We start from the raw sequence: 12,836 nt of genomic DNA on the forward strand, positions 1-12,836 counted from the left end.
TGTCACATGCACACAGGATGTTGGCTTAAGATAAGATGGGAGGGAGATATCAGCTTCTTCCTGCCAGCGTACCTGTTATTTCTCATGCGTCTGCTGCGTGCTTTTATAACAAATACATTTTGTAAATATGTCTGGTAAGGACGGTGCGGGCGTTACCTGAGGCGTGCGAGCACTTAAAGTCGGTTCAAGAGTGCAGACATTGCCCTCTATAAAATTATCTGCCACAAGAATCTCAAAGTCAAAAGTGTGAGAAAAGATAAACGGGAAAAGGAGATACCAGAGAGGATCAAAAGAGGCTTCTGAAGTCCTTAAAAAGCCTCAGGTAGATATCTGCATACGGCTGATAAAGAGCTTGATTCTGTTACACTTACAACCTCTGCTCATGAATATTTATAAGGATGCATCCTTAATTGTGGTTAATCCCTTGTGTTTGCCTATTCCATTTTTAGCTAAATATCACACATGGGATTGCAGCTCTCGGACCCTTAAAGGGCGATCATCTATCAGCCTCAGACTCCCGGCCTGAAATATTTAATCAAACCAATTCCTTTGATTAATGATGCAGACTAAATTTACTCATAGCATTGTTTTTCTCTCTCTTTCTCTCTCTCTCTCTTGAAGCAGCAGCAGAGAGGCTCAGTCAATAGCTCCAGCGCTTATTTCACATTCAACAGATGTTGCGCGGCGCACCTTTAATGAACACTAGAAGATTCTCCTCGACTCCCAGATTTTCACTCGAGTGGTTTCAGCATTGAATCTGAAAAGGTAATCTGGTGAGAAATGTTTTATTGCATTCTTACTGCATTCATGGCCCAATCATACTCAAAAGCTCCCATTTGTATTCAGTGGGTAAACAGCAAAGACACAGGCTGCATGCTCTCCTCTTCTAAAAGGACCTAGTGCAGAAGAACTGTAGGTATACATTCCCCTTCACCCGCTTTAATACCTATTTTCTATTTGTGTACGGAATGAAAAACCTCTTTTTTTTTTTGCTTCACTGAGGTGGAAAAAATGGCTGTATCAAAAAAAAGGAGAGAATTCAATTAAATGCTTCTAAAAACATTTTTCAAATATTCCTTGACATTGTTGCAGCTGCTTCTGCTTCTTCTTTTGTGTACAGAGCATTGACATCACACTGCAACTTTCTGTCACCACTCTCCAACTGAAAAATATCCCCCAAATAATAGGGAATACTACTAATAAAAAGAAAACAGCAGAGGCCTCAACCTCCCTAGTTCAAATCCAAGCAGCGATCTTTGTTGCCCCCGTCTTTATCACAACTGCAGCTGATTTTAAAAGCAGGCGGTGCCCCGTAGTTCGATTGCCAGCTCCTCCAGTCCACATTTCGTGTCATCTTTTGGGAAGATGTGTGGAGGCAATGACACATCACTTTCTATTCATTTCTTTATTTAGTTCTGAATATGGAGAATCTATATTTCAGTTATATCTGTGTTATACTTTAAAACCAGAATATTAGTCAATAGGCTACATCTTCTGCCACAGTATTGTTGTTGTGGTATTTTTTTATTTTCTCCATGTTTTCAGAGTATTATAATTCTGCTTGTGCTGTTCGAGTGTTTCAGCCATTCCTGGACAAAGCATGCTCCTGTAAAGCCCTCCAACATGGCGGCCACTAGCCGAGGGGCGCTATTATCGGAGGCAGATGCACAGAGAGACCTCCAGCTCACACATGATTGTTTTTTCGGCCCAGGAGGTTAGATAGAGGCATTATGGGCTGGATCCCTGTGGGAAGCATCACCAAGCTTTATGGCTTGCCACCACCTCCAGCAACCCTCGAAAATTAAATTGATTTTTTTTTTCCCCCAAACAAGCCTAGAAGCAAATAAGTGGCTCTCTAACCCAAAGTAAAACCGCCACTGTGAACCTGCCTCACCTGCTGAGAAACAGGAACCATTTGATTGGACCTGTGCCTGGCGGAGACAATAACAAATCACAACGTACAGGACTGAATGTGTGCTCTGCTTGTTGATTCAACCAAATGAGAATATGATTACCCCAGTAACCACAGAAATGCTTTCTGCGAGTCAGCCTAATCTTGTAGTATTACAGGACTTTAACAGGGATGAACGTGCGGCAGACTACTTTTCATTCGCCCTCTAATGTAAACATCAACATTCAGTAGCTAGTTGTACTTTCATGTATTCATTATATAAAGCTGTATAAAAGCATTACAGTTTGCAGATTTTTCTGAAATGGATACTAAAGGATTTAATGCACAAAATGGAATGCAGTTATCCCACAGCTTAGCATACAGCTGCAAAAAAAAGAGAGAAAAGAAATACAGCCTACCAAAGCTGAATATAAATGGTGCTATTTGCTCCCCTTTGCATATTTCCTCCTCCTTTTCTCCTGCTGTTATGGGGAACGTGAGATGCTGCATCAGCTCAGTGCCAATGAGACTATTAACAGCACAGAGGATCTCAAAGGTCAGGGTGCCGGTACGGAGTTGACACCAGGTCATCTATTTATTGCGGTCGCTCCGAACCTCGGTCAATTTGCAGAAGCTGGTGTGGGTTTGGTGCTTATGCGTGAAGATGAAATTTGCTCTCCAGGCCCCGATTTTTGACCTTATGATCGAAAAGGCTGGCAGGGTATCAGCAGTATTTTATTATTTATTGAATAAAAGGGGCAGTCTGTCAATTTAAAAAAAGAAGTTCAATTCAGTTGTCATGAATTGGAAACCTACTGAAAGATCTTACTGAGCTTTAGTATGGGACTTGACTTTAGGTTGACACTGTATATAAGCGCCAATTAGCAAGTATCAGTATCTGTGTTCACCATAGCTTAATGGTTTGTTAGCTTAGCCTATTAACTAGCAAACTAATTAGTCTTTAGGTTAGCCTTTGTGGAGGACGCAGAGCTGTGCTGTTGACGCTAACGAGGGTATTTGCCACAGTTATCGGTGTACCCCACCTCTGTTATGGTAGGAGCTAAAAGTCAAGCTGTTCTGTTGTGTTGTTGTGCAATATGAATGGAGACAAATCAATAATAAAAAAATAATTGTCGCCCTAAAATGTTTTCATAAATGATATCACAGTTGGAATAGTAAAGGTGTTTCTCCCGCTTCATTATTAACCTGACTCAGACGAGGGGGTAACAGCAGTTGGCTGAAGCCTATTTCACTGGGATTTACTCTACATATATTCATATTCATGATGTTTCCTGTGACAGACATGACCGTGCCCTCCATCTTTCCTTGTCATCCGCTCACAGAAAGTCACCTCTGCTGTCACCCGAGCTGCCTCTCATGTGTGCTGCTGTGTACACCTGGGACTCCAGCCCTTGTGCTGCCCAACAATGTGCAAACATGAAAAGGCACATCAGGGTAATTGGTGCTCTCCCAGCACGTGTTGCTCAACATAATCAGCATCTCGCTGCTTCCCGGGAGCAGCTATTCAGGCCCAAAGAGGTAGATGAGGGAGGGAGGGAGGGGAGAAAGAGAGGGAGGGAGGCAATCATGGCGCTGGCTTCACTGTCAATAGCATAGTGAACAAGCCAGGAACACTCTGGGAACTGGTTCCAGCTGGCTAGATATTAAGCGCTGTCTCCTCACACCATCACACGCAAGGGTCACAGAGCCCCGACCGCCATGAGACTCTGAGCCCATTGCAATCCCCCCAAAAAACCATTCCACCTCTCTGCTCCCAATATCTGCACACGCGCCTGAATTTCCACCTCCTTCTGATTTTCCGCAGGTGGAGAAACAATTTTCAGGCTGAATTTTTTTGTTTACTAGTTGTGGATGCGGATGCGACTGGTTAAAAGGTTATTGCAGCACTTTTGAAGCAGGTGTTTTGCAGCCCAGGATGGCCACCTGCGGTTGCGAACGCCATGCTTAGACTGAAGGAGACTTTCTGTTTAGGCGTGGATCAGCGGGCTGGAGTGGATTGTCAAGAATAGAATATATAATAGTCGGCACATGGATGGATTGATTATATTTTCTTGTCAACCAGTAGAAAATCTGGCTGTGATGTGTCCATTGTATCAATAAAGATGGCATAATCCAAACATGCTCCATGGAATTCAGTCTAAATATAGTGTCCATACGCTCCTATGTTTACAATAGTGGGGGTTCTGTTATTGGCTCTAACCACTAGTTTATCTGACAATGCCACATCATTATCTCAGCTTCTAGCTGAGATCTTCTGATGCCCTACCACGCTTAAACAGCAATTGTCTTTGCGGTCTGATCGGGGATTTTTACCGCACACTCGCTCCTCATCTCTTGTGTAACGGTTTTTGTTTCCACAACAGTGCACGTAATGCTTCATTAGATGGATTCCTTCACGACAGGCTCTAAACATATACTTAAGATCACCCAGGAAAGTGACGGGCAGTGTTGTGTGTCCTTCTGATGGCAAGTTTTTAACAGAAGCTCCAAAGAGATAGTTGTCAAATTACTGTAAACGTAAAGGGTTACAATTTCAAGAGAATAGAGAGTATATTGTTGGCGGTGCAGCCCATGTGGTTCTCATGATGTTGTAATTCCCTTTGAGCTTTTGATTGTGCAGGTTGTTCAAAGTCTCATCTAAAATGTATAAAGATGGCTGACATCTATCTGAGCTGTGTGCATGACTGGAGACTCTGGAGATTTGATGTTGTGTCTCTGAAACTCTTGCCCATTCTGACTAGAGGTTAAACCTTTCATGTTGAGGGCTGTCAGTCATTGTTTCCTGTAGTGTGCACTTGGCCAGGTACTAGATTTTTTTTTTTTTAAAGCTCCAGGCTTCCCTCTCGACGAGGTTGGAGAGTTGAACCTGTTTGATAAGAGGACCGGTGCAAAGGCTGCCGTGAGAGTCCGCAGTGTCTTGGCTCCAATTTAGCCCGCGACCACGGACTAAAAAGCTCCTGTATCTCCAGGCAAAGCAGGAAAAATCCTGTTTGGCAAACTTTATGGAGTAAATGACTCAGTGAGGTTTTAGAGACTTTTCAATTTAGCATTTGGACTTCTTCACAACTGCCACAGACAAATAGGTAAATAATCATGACCATGTTCAAGTGCCAAGACTCAGTCACGGTACAATAAGAGCTGTGTTTACGCGGGTTTGATATTCACGAGCCTGATGGACCCCTGTGGGGCAGCATTATAGAAGTGTCTCCCTCTAAACTATTTTAAGCACTTTCCAACAGCCCATAAACACGGCTAAATATAGGTTTGTCTGTTACTATGGACTTGGCAGGAGCCCTGAACAGTCAGAGCACTGTGCAACAAGCCCGCAGGAATTTCTGATGTTGTAATATGAAAACCGGGGGCCTCTCATGGATGTAAACTCTGGCTAGCCCTGTCACCAAGGTGCAGGCGAGCTGAGTGGAAAAGCAAACTTCTCACAGATTTCACGGGGCTGGAGGAAAAATTGCAGATAGAAATCGTGGCACCTTCACGGAGCTAGACAGTCAGGAAAGTACCCATGGGCTACACGGTTACACTTTAATATTTCATCATGTTGTTGTGGTTCCCGTCGTCTGATGATACTTGTTATGTGAGAGGAGATGAAATCACACATCTGGTTGCACAAAAAAATCTGATATTGCTTATTATGAATAAGCATGGGGCGATGAAATTCCACAGTCTTGGCACGATTGAGTCATAATGCATATACAAACAATGTGGCTAAAGTAATGCAGACGCAGATTTATGTTTTATGGAATGAATAAGGCAAATACATGAGCAAGGTCAAACTGTAAAGCCCTGGAAAATGTGTTTTACATCTAATGTATTTCATTATTCATAACTAAATAAGCAACCTTGGGTACTTTTTTATTTATTAACAGAAGTTGTGCACTCTTCAAACCAATGAGAAAAAGCAAAATGAACAATATACTAAGCAGAGAAATCTCTGATGTTTAGTTAAAAAAAAAAAAAAAGTCAAACTTGGACAGAAAATAGTGGTTTCATGCAGGCTCCAATCACTCACAGTAAGACGCTGATTGAGAAATTTAGTTTTCAGAGTTAAAAAAAAAGAGAAGATATTTAGTAATAACATGCACAGAAGGCAGTGCCGTCAGATAATCTCTAATTATTCCATATTTAGAGTCAAGTCTTCACACTGCCTGTGTAACCGTAGCCATGAGTTTGCATGTGGAGCGGAATACCTGCAGAGTGAAAATGAACTGCTCATGAAGCTCTCCCATTGTGCATTATCACCCACTGTCTGCCTGCTACCGTTTTCTTAAAAGTCCAGGGAGAGATACCCCCCCACCACCCTCCCTACCCCCACCCATTCCTCTGCTCATGTTTTATTCATGCTCTGGATTTGCGGGGCCTGACAGTGTGTCCTGCCCCCCCACCCCACCCCCCCACAACACACAGCCCCTCCACACTTTTCCACTTTTTGTTGTTTCTCACTTGAACAGAATAATGCATTACAATGTTTGCCATCAAACATGTACTGTGGTGCTGACAGTGGTGCAGAGGCTCATTAGGAAAGGCATTCAACCCCGGTGGGCTGTTTCCACTGAAAGCTAGTGTGGCACCTTAACGACCTAAAGTCAGTAAGGAGGTGTGTGGCAGATGCTTTTGTACTGTTTGTGCCTGTGTCTATGGCTGTGTGTTTGTGTGTGTCTTGTTGCGTGTTGCATTCAAGTTGTGGAAATTAACTGGAATTCGTCGTTACCTCTGAGTGTCACTCCCTCAGCTCTAAAGGTGAGAGCGTATTTAAATTTTCCCATTTCATTTGTGAGCTGCTGTGACTTGATAATTCAGCCTGCTGATGGCTCCTCTCTTCAGAGTCACTCCTTCATTATTGACACAGGAAGGTTGTTTGCCTACCACCTCACCACCCATGATGACTCATACCGAGCTGAACTCTCCTCTATTCATCACTTCGCACCAGCATCCTCCCCAGCCTCACTTTTCATTTCTGCTGACCTACTTTACACATATACAGTGCAGTCCATAAGAATTTGAGCGGTCACACATTTCCCATTGTTTTTTGGCTTGGTAGTCCAGCGTATTAGATTTGTGATAAAACAATTACACCGACCCGTGGAGTTCAGCTTGGAGATCTTGCAGATTGAGTCTTCTTCTTTTTATCACTGGATTGGACTGATCCAGAGCCAAATTGATTTAATTTAATATGTAGAGTTTAAATGTCTGATATTCAGATCAAGAGATGTTTATTGTTTTTTTTGTTTTTTTTTACATAATCTCATCCCTTATTTGGCCATGTTACACTATCCTATAAGGAGAGCTAAAGCTGTTATCATTTAACAATCACCACCACCCACTTCCAGCAGGAAACCATGTTCAGGGGCAGATAAAACTTAGAAATAGCTCCATTAAACCCCTCCCCCTGTGAATCATCCATCACTGGATGCTTCATAAACAAATATGAACTACAATAACATAGGTCTTTCTATATAGAATATGTTACAATAATTTAAAATTCTGTACATTCATAAACATTTAAAATCTTTTTTTCTGCTTGTTATGTAATAGAAACAATGCTCATGTTTATGTTTGACTTATAAATGCTAAATAGTCAGGTTAAAGTAAAGTTTTACCACATAATAAAAGACTCTGAGTGTTGGTGTGTAGAGGTGTTCTGAGCAGGACATTTTACCCTTTAAGAAATAATGTAATTGTGATACGGATTCTGAATGGTCTCTACTGCCTATATCATGTATTTGTGCATTGCAATTTGTTGATGTCAGGGGTATACACCAGTATTAATACACAGTGTGGTTGAGAAGCTGAAATTGGCCAGTGCTACCGTCCTGCTGGATGACTGGGGTGATTTTTTTTCCCTCTGTTGCCTTCCTCTTTGCCTAAGTCTTTTGTCTTCCACTTTCTGTGCCTCTACATTTCTTCTACAAAGTGCCATAATTATTTCTCCCATTTTTGATTGGTTTTTCAGGGCATAATAGGGCTACAATTCCTCCACGGCTCACCCAATATGTATGCAATCACCTTCAATATACAGCTCACAATTTCACTCAAATCCATTGTGCCAGAGTACGGAGCTGACTCGGCAGAAAAAAAAACAGTGAATGTCCAAACACTTATTGACTGCAACTGCAAGTACCAGCAAGACCAAATTATTTGGCCGTGGCTGAGGGACTGTAATTGTTCTCCACAGAGATGGTGGGGATTAAGATGAAAGGGAGCACCTGAGGTTTCCATCACACAGAGCATGAGTCACACACACACACACACACATACACACACACATTGACTTTGCCAGTGGGTGCAGGTGAGTGTGACTGCAGCAAGTCATCGCCCTTGTCTGGTCTCATCACTCTGCCCAGACAATGTCTTTTTGACAGCTTCATCAACCACATGATCACGATACAAAGACGGTCTGGAAGGAGGAGGTGAAACCTTTATCAAACTGCTGAGGGAGCAAATAGTGCAAAGAAGTAGTGTCTTTTTAACACAGCCGGGGATGATGGGAAAACGTATACATCTTGCAAATCAGCGACCACCCCAGGAGGTGCAATCAAATGAATTGACACTCTGCAACAAATTAAAAAATGAGCGCTAATGCCTTGATTGAATCCGTGCTGTATTAAGCCACAAAGAGCTTCAATTTGAAACACAAAGAGGACTGTTAGAGGTCAGCTGCCTCTGTACAGGCAGACAGGGTTCACTTCACGGCTGATGATGATTGCCTTTATAAATAATGTCAGTGTTTGGGGTCGAACTAAATGCAGTATTCATGTCCTGAGGCGTCTGGAAGGCAACGCAGATTCTTCTAGCACACAACAACAACAAAAAAAAAGAAGAAATGTCTCGTGACACAGCTGTATCAGTCAATGGTCAGTATAGTGTTGATATAATAATGTTGTCCACCAGACAAACCATCTATTTTCCTGCAGCTTTATTGAAATCGGCAGTGACAAAGCAGATTCACAAAGACAACAACTCTATTCAGATCTGTCTTTGAGATCTGGCAGTTCTGTCTTTGTTTTTCCTCAGTATTGTTTTTTATCTGAAACAAACACCCACTCCAGCTGAATATAGAAGCATAAAATCAATATGCTGCATATTGCAATAGCATTTCATTACTCCAACTCAATTAAATGCACCCTATTTTTTTCTTCTTCTTTTTTTAGATTGAAAGCGAGAGATATACAAGTCATTGATCTAACTTCCTTCATTAGACTCGTTCTCCGTCCCCCTCTCATTCAAACACACACCCATATTCATAGACACACAAATGCATTTCTCCTATCAATTTTCATCTTCCTTCCCATGGTACCTCTTTCCAAGAGCTATTCACATTTTATAGCGTGCTGAATATGAGGCTCAAGGGTTGTTCCTAAAAGTTTCTTGAAGTAAAACGAAGCTGCCGCACACTTTCCTCAGCGGTCGCCCTGGCTTTGTTCAATAAAAAATACCCTCTTCACTTTAAAGGCTGCCATATTCCACAGCTGGCTGCTTCTACATTTATGTGAAGCATTTTATGCATCCTTTTTTTTTCATTAGCACATCAAGTGCATGTGAAAGCACAAGCACGATACCTTGTTTTATGCACTGTACATGTTATTCCACATTTTTGTCTCTTGTTAGCAGCTCTCTTCAGAGAATGGCAGTTCTGTGTGAAGAAAATAAATCCACAGGCAGACCGCAATCAAGATGGCCACAGCCTGAATACACAGTGGCCCAGGGCTGTTTTTTTTAAATCTGTTGAGACAAATCAAAGTGAGAAGGAAGAAAAGTCTAAATTAAGCCTCAAATCATTTGAGACAAGTCCGAGTTAAGTCTCAAATCATTTGAGACAAGTCCGAGTTATCAGCGGATCTTCGCAGAAAATTGAAACTGTGTAGTAGTATAAATAAACCAGCAAGCAAACTACCATCAAGATGTATAACCTATATCCTGTGGCCCAGAGTTAACAGTGTTCTTGGGGTAGGGTGGAGGGGGTTCATGTCAAGTCTAAAGTCGTTCAAGATTTTAAAAAAAAAAGTGAAAAATCTTGAATCATGAAAGATTATTCTAAGTCAAGTCTATCACAGCATGGTGTCAAGTCATTTGAGAAGAGTCCAAGGTCAGTCTCAAGTCTTTGGAGAGTAACAACTCCGAGTCGGGTTACAGGACATATGAACCAAATCAAGTCCCAAGTTCCTTCAAACAAGTCTCCCCAAAGAAATTAATTTAAATCAAACACAACTGGCCTTGCTAGGAAGACGTTTCACCTCTCATCCAAGAGCATTCAAGAGGCTTCATCAGTTCATGTATGCATCTGACCAGGCTGGGACTGGTCAGATACGTACATGAACTGATGAAGCCTCTTGAATGCTCTTGGATTAGACAAGTCCAGTTGCGTTTGATTTAAATACATTTCTTTGGGGATAACGATGACCTGGACAAATGAGAATATTCACAGGCTTATTCAAACAAGTCATATATTAAAAAGAAAGTTAAAAAAAAAAAAAGTAAAATATTAAACATTTCAAGTTTGTGTCATCTGTGGAGACAAAACCAGACCTCATCTAACCATTTCTGACACCAAGGCACCAGGTCAACAGAGTCCAATTTGATTTCAAACATTTTAGACACATCTAGACAACTCTTAAATCTTCTGAGACAAATTCAACCTTCAAGACAAGCCCATCCAACTTCTCAACAATGGAGACAAGTCTTAGTCAAAAGTTACATAATTCACAAGTTGCTTTGAAATCAGTTATGACTAGAAAACAAAAACTGTTAAAGACTTTTTAAGAGGGCTTGAGGTTATCTCAAGTCAAATGTCGTGGTCCTATAGCACTTCAATGTAAAAACCAATATTAGCAATTAGCGGTTGCCATGGACGACCATGATTGGATTGCTTGCAGTCTTCAGTGGATTATTGTAAGACATCAGGTGCATGATGGTGAAAATATGCTCTGAGAAATCATCACAGTGAAAAGTGAGAGTTAAAAAAAGACAAAGGATTGTAGAGGACAACGAGGGACAAGAGGGAGGCAGGAGAAAATCGTACAGAAAGACAGACTATGACAAAAGAAAGGCATAATTGTCACAAGCTTTGGCAGTCTTATTGAACCAGCAGCGGCATGGCTCCTGCTCTCAGCACACAGTAGTGGCATTGTCCATCTTTCACATTCTAACAAAGAGCCGGGGTCCTCGACAGTCCACCCCCCCTCCTCACCAGGGATGGATGTTGCGCTAATGCTACCCACACAAACTCGGCAGCTTTCTTTTCTCCTTCTCTCCAAGGACGTTGACAAGTTCTTTGTACTCTTGGAAAAGAGTATTTCTTCTATTTCTGTGTTATTTTACCTTAAAAGAAAAGATAGGCATCAGTCCAACAGGAGTTCTCTTCTTTACAGCTTTGCGGAAAAACAAACAAAAACATTGGCTTTTGCTCTGATTGCTACTCAGTGTTTACAAGGCCAGCGAGAACGGTGAATGCCAAGAAGCCGAGTCATTGTTGTCTGTCAATTTCTACCATTCATAATAGCATACAATGATGTTCACTCAACCATTGACCCTGGCCTTGCTTCCTATCATTCAGTTTCTGTCATACCATTACAAATATCATGTAGAGGTGAGGTGGGAAAATGCAGCCCATCTATGTTCTGTCACCAGAAATCCCGGCCTAACTCGATGAAAGCATGTTGTAGAAAGCCGTGTATTTGTTATGGTGCGTTTCTCTCCTCTATCCCTGGATTTATCACTCTTGACGCCGTATTAAATCAATACAAAAGAGGAGAAAAAAACAAATTTGCTGGAGATCCTGTGTGTCTGAAGAAATGTAGCCTAAATTCCAGAGATTACATTTAACTGGGGAAATGTCAAGGTGGATAACATTACCCGTCATCTATCTGGACTCCGGGCCCAGACTTGGCAACCAATGAATTCACTATTAATGGATGGACAAGAGGAGAGGCAGGAAGAAAGAAAGGATATCCACTGTAGTGCCATTTCGGTCCTCTGTTTTTTTTTCAGCAGCTCTTGGCATGTGTTCACATTCAGTGTACCAGCTTGAAAGTGAGCTTTGTGAGGCACAATAGTGAGCTTGTTCTTAAATCCTACGCTATTCAGCCTTCATGCACATTCGCAATAATATTCATGGCAATAAGTCGCAATTTAATTGTTACACCGTTCTGTGATATTGTGCGGGTAGATTCCAAAAGCTGCTCTGTGATTTTAGATTCGGTAATTAACATTTTTATTTTGTTGTGTGAGTGAATCTGCAAGTTTATGAGGAGAGGTGTTCACAGCTGCCGAGGAAAAATAAGCCTTTACAAAACAGATTTTGTGGGAATTAGTTACTAAATCCTAATTAGCATTGTTTCAGCATGGTGACGGGGAAAAAAAACAGAAGCGTTTCAAAGTTCTGTGTTAGATCTTTCCACCATGCTTTGATTTTTATTTTAATACACTTTGATACATATTGATATATGCTCCTGAAGTAACTAAAAAAAAACAGTTTCATGAAGGCAAGCATCGTGCCCACAACTGTGATACCCAAGATAGTTTCTGGCAGTAGATTTATATGCAAATTCAAGCGCATCCATTTGGGACAACAACAGAATTTTTTTGGGAAGGTGTTATAATCATTGGCTTTTCTTTTCTTTTCTTTTCTACCTAAGATTCCAACTTTCCAGTTAAATCACTGTTGTCAGGCTGGAAAAGGTTTCTGATCGTTCATTTCTCTTTTTATTTTGTCAGACGTAGGCTACTGCTTCAATATAAAACATAAAAGTAAGAGTTGTAATATGCACCTAATGACATTTAAAAACACACCTGCAAAAAAAGATTATATATATATTTTTTTTTACCACTCATGCTTTGTTATTACTTCTCCAAACAAACCATGAGTGGACAGATTACATGTTGAGAATCACAGATGCAGTGGGGGCACACGTTT

This window comes from Trachurus trachurus, assembly GCF_905171665.1.
Source record: "Trachurus trachurus genome assembly, chromosome: 19".
In the NCBI taxonomy this organism is placed as follows: domain Eukaryota; kingdom Metazoa; phylum Chordata; class Actinopteri; order Carangiformes; family Carangidae; genus Trachurus; species Trachurus trachurus.